Source organism: Lepisosteus oculatus, chromosome 5, assembly GCF_040954835.1.
Source record: "Lepisosteus oculatus isolate fLepOcu1 chromosome 5, fLepOcu1.hap2, whole genome shotgun sequence".
NCBI classification, from domain to species: domain Eukaryota; kingdom Metazoa; phylum Chordata; class Actinopteri; order Semionotiformes; family Lepisosteidae; genus Lepisosteus; species Lepisosteus oculatus.
The window spans coordinates 56,004,602-56,009,297 of NC_090700.1; the positions used below are offsets into that span (position 1 = coordinate 56,004,602).

Here is a 4,696-nt window from a genome sequence, read left to right on the forward strand (position 1 = left end):
TATAAAAAAATATATCTTTTTCATTTAACACAAACATGACAAAACTAACATTTAACTAAAATGAAGCAATCGTGATGCAATCAGCTTTGTCAGACTTGTCTTCCACTAATTTGTTCAAAGGGCATCTAGTCTCCCAGCTGAGAGTTCAAGGACATGACAGAGTACCCTCTTCAGGGTTTTGGAAAAGCCTGTTAAATTTCCTTGAAGAGATATTTTTTGTTTCTCTAATAATACCTTCCTTTGAAAACAGAAACTTGTCTCAGTCAAACGAAAACACAGCGTTGCTCTCTTGTCCCTTTGAATGGGTCACACATCCCAGGAGAGCATTTTGCTGCTGTTGCTTGAAAGAGGGTTACAGATATCGATATTATTACACCCTGTCACAGAATAAAAGAACAAGGTTAATCATTTCCTCCCAGAATCATGTGGCAGACTCTGTCTTATTCTTTTTGGGATCACATCGGCTACTGTATAAAGAAATAAATAATAATCAGCACAGGGTAAGAGAGGTGTTCCCATGGTAACCAGGTCCTGCAGAGGAGGAAGGGAGACTAGGCCAGACCATCTACTATTTGCATACAAATTGCCCAGCTGTTACCTTGTCGTTATGGCGATGGCATAAAGCAAGAGAAAGAAATCCGTGCTGGAGGAAGAGAGCAGTGAGCGACAGGCAGGCGTCTGTGTGACTATTAGAATAATAAAAACCAGAAAGAGACTCCGTGAAAACAATGAGCCTTGCTTAATAAAAATGCATTTAAGTTTGGAGCATATTTAGGTAAGATATTGTTTTTGCAGTGTATTTTTTACTTGCGTGATCGACATTCTGATATGTTTATCGTGCAAGTGGCAGAAAATAACACAAAAACAGCTAAGGGGGTCACACTGCAAGTACAATGTGAGGAAGCTGCTTCAAGGAATGAATTGCGAAAAGTTTTGAAAAGAACAGCTGCTGTGAACTTTGTGTCTCTGGCTTTTTGAGAGAAAGCGTTTCTGGATTCCCAACAGGTCCAGTATTCTGCAAGAGCCTGACCATTCACAACCTTTCATCAGGGGGATGTTTTTTCCTATGGTACAGTTGTGCACACCTGCGTCAGGCCTGCTGATGTCGACACTTCCTCCACTCCAACCTCAGCCAGGAGCAAAGACGTTCCACAGCACCAGCCTGCTTCTCTTGAGCACGAGGATCATGTCAGTGCTTCTCAATGATGTGAACCACAGTTTGGGGTAAAAACATCAAGCTCACACATATCATAAAGCAACTGCTGTATCAAACTATAAAACGCAAACTCTGGTGGCAGATGTCAGCACTGCAGACAAGAGGTCAGGACAAGGACAGCTCTGTTTTTTCCTTATCCCTTAAAATATTTAAAATAACATGTTATTCTCATTTATTAATAAATTACATGTTTGGAAATACATACATACATATCATTCAGTGCAAGAAATTAATAAAAAAAATTACATTATAGGCTTGTGCAGTCATCTCTTGCAATGGCAGTGTTTTTGATGATGGAAAATAACTCATATGTAATCTGCTTTAAAGGGTAAGAGCATTACTTTAGACATGTGAGAGTTTTACAGGACTCTTTCAGCAGGAAATATTGAGGCTTTATAAACAGTCAAGGCACTCATCTTTCAGCAGTTCAACTTCAGAATCTGAGGTCAGCAGATTAAATTACTACGGTAATCTGTTTGTAGAAAGGAGCCATCCTCTGGTGTTAATACTAAAACTCGCTCATTAATACAGTTCTTCTCTGACGAGGCTAGAAGGGAGTAAGAGAAGCACAAACTTGGAGAAGAGATCAACTCTGCTCAGGGACCCCTGGGAAGAGAGCGAGTCTTTACTAACCCCAAAGGGCGATTTGCTGTACAGCAGCAGATGACACAAATACAAAACACACAAACAATACACGTATACAAGTCCAAGAGAACTGCTGAGCAAGCTTATGGCCTCTAGTATAAATGACCTGTTTGTTTTTAAATTGAGAAATCTGTATCTGCATTCTGTAAAGAGTAATTAGAATTCATTAAACAAATGGACTGAAGAGTCCTGGAGGATGGAACATGTCTTACTCTCGTAACTGATAGGCGTGGGGCAGGGCCAGAAGATCAGTGCCGATGACTTTCTGACATAGACTTGGTCTGACAAGACTCCCCAGTTTGCTCTTACTCCTCAGATCCTGATTCCCTCACCAGCAGATCAGGGTAAAAGTTCTGCAGGGATGCAGTTTCAATAAAAGGCTGATAAAACACCATCAGCAACAAATTCTCAACCTCAAAATGTTTAAGCTTCCTTAATTAAAAAACGATGTTGTCGCTCTTTTCTGAAGGATAGGAGTTCACCGATTTCAAGACTCAAAAGCCTACTTTTAGATTTTCTTGTGTGTTTAGCTATTAAATAAAAAAACCAGTTTGGGAAATGTATTCATGAAAAGTCTCAAGTGTATGGATCACATATACACAGTAATACGATTACATTTTAAAAAGTGAGAATATGGGTTTATTGTCCGCTTTATTCCTTTAAATTACAAAGAGTAACGGACTGAGCTCAGGTCACATGAGTTCCTAAAACAGGAGGAGCTTAGATTTTGGAATTTGACTGGAGCTCATGCTGCCGAGATTGAGCTGATTACAGACATGCAATGGAGATTCAAAACGACATGATACTGAGGAAGGAGAGAAGATCAAAAGGCACAGCCCTGCCAGAGGCGAATGCTCCCTGCCTGGTTATTGTCACTGTGACTGAAGGTGACCTCTGTGTGAGAGAAGCTGTCTGGAGCAGGAAAGGTTCAACTGTAACAATCACCAGACTAGTCCAGCGGGTCCCTCTGCTGGCCCAGGACTGTCTCACCGGCTGCACCAGCGTGTCCGGAGAGCAGCGACTGGGGTACAAGTGCCAGTGAACAGGGAAGAAGTGCTGCAGGAGGCTGTAATTCACTGCTGTTCTGTACAATCTGAGCATTAGTAACATCTTCCTATTCGCGTATTTACGAAGGAACTGATATGTTTTTCTCTTGCATTTTCCCTAGATAATCACAGATGCAAGCTGGAGAATATTGCATTCTCAGAAAAATAAAGAAAATTACAAAAGCCCCTCAGGCTAAAGACACTTGAATTTGCAAGCATGGAGTCAACCCACACGAGTTACAAGTGTCAATTTAGATCAAAAAAGAATTGTAAGACTGCAGAAAGATCTGTGGTTATGTTAGATAACATACACTGTAAAACAGCTTTTGTGTTGCCTCAAATGTATTTGGATTTGGTGTATTTGGGCAGGGTTTGTTAATAAAATTACAATTCTAGAATAAAGATCCGGAGAATAAGATAATTCAGCTAGACCAACATTATTATTCGTCGTATTTTGTAATAATCCTGAACTCTGTTATTGAAGAAAAACAGAAGTGGAGAACATATTCACAGCTCCACTACAACTGGACGTCGGTTCACAGCGCCATCTAGTGGGCAGTTGTGTGTCGTGTCCCCGTCCGCTTCTCTGCCCCTGCCTGCTCTGTCCGCCAGTCACTCTGCTCCGCCGCTCGGTTTTATTGCGTTCACAACATCACGGCTCAGTGTTGGATGCTGCTGTTCTTGTGTCCACACGTCTAACGAATAGAACCAGTGGTGTAAATGCCGCTGTAATTAAAAAAGGTTCATATTAGAAAAAAATGCTTAGACTTTATTTTAGGGTCTCATTCATCAGGAGTCACCCGACCTTTATTATTATTATTATGGCAGTTCGTGAGAAAGCTTTGCGGTGCGTTGAAAACCTATTTCGTTCATGAAACAAATACAAAAAGACACGGATCTAGACTGCAAGCACGCAGCGCTCTTCTTACTTTCACTTCTTAGATGCTCAGGAGAACATGGTCGTGTCACTTGGAAAGGTTTCCTTTGGTCCAGTATACCACTGCAAAACTAAAGCGATACTGCGATACAGTCGAGCTTTAGCAATGCTTAAAGACGTTTAGCATCTTTCCTATAACTACATGTCTGGATAGCACTATAGAAGCAGATCCACCCTATTTCAAATCCAGTTTGAAATCAGCGTCGCTGGGCTTTACGTTTAGGAATGACACTAGGTTCAACGTAACTACGTATTTTTTATAGATATATTCGTCGAGCTAATTGTCTGTTGCAATGCATGTGTTGTTCTTATTTTAGAGAGAAAAATAAACAGTTCGGAGAGGTAAAGGTAAAAATCCGACCGCGGCAGGACTCGAACCTGCAATCTTCTGATCCGAAGTCAGACGCCTTATCCATTAGGCCACGCGGCCCTGCTGATAACTGTCCGACAGCTTTGTCCAACACTCATTCACAGCGACAAGTCATACGCGATTCATAAGAGTTCATGTACTAAACAAGTCGTTAAAAACGATTACGCGCGGATATTGTGTGTACAGTATTTCGCATCGTTTTGCTATGGGTGACGCATATGCTGTTATCTATATAAAATAAAGTTGCACTAGGATTACAGGTGTCATATTATTTCGCCGGTTATGGATATGAATAGAGACTTCTGGTCGCAGTTTTTTTTTATTATTTTGAATAAAAATAATACTAAAAAACTTAGCTACATTACAGAACATTCACCGTTAACAAGTTACATGTAGATCCACTTGAGACGCCGCCCTCCAAGCCGGTAGGTGTCGCTGTGCGGGGTCCGCCGCTGCTGTGACTGTGACCCGTGAGCTGCAGG

At 41.2% G+C, this 4,696-nt stretch overlaps 1 non-coding gene across 1 annotated transcript; it reads right to left on the bottom strand.

Annotated features, from left to right (window-relative positions):
* Positions 1–4,201: 4,201 nt before the first annotated feature.
* Positions 4,202–4,274, bottom strand: trnar-ucg (transfer RNA arginine (anticodon UCG)). The gene has a single exon. It is a non-coding gene; the product is annotated as a tRNA-Arg (tRNA).
* Positions 4,275–4,696: the final 422 nt, after the last annotated feature.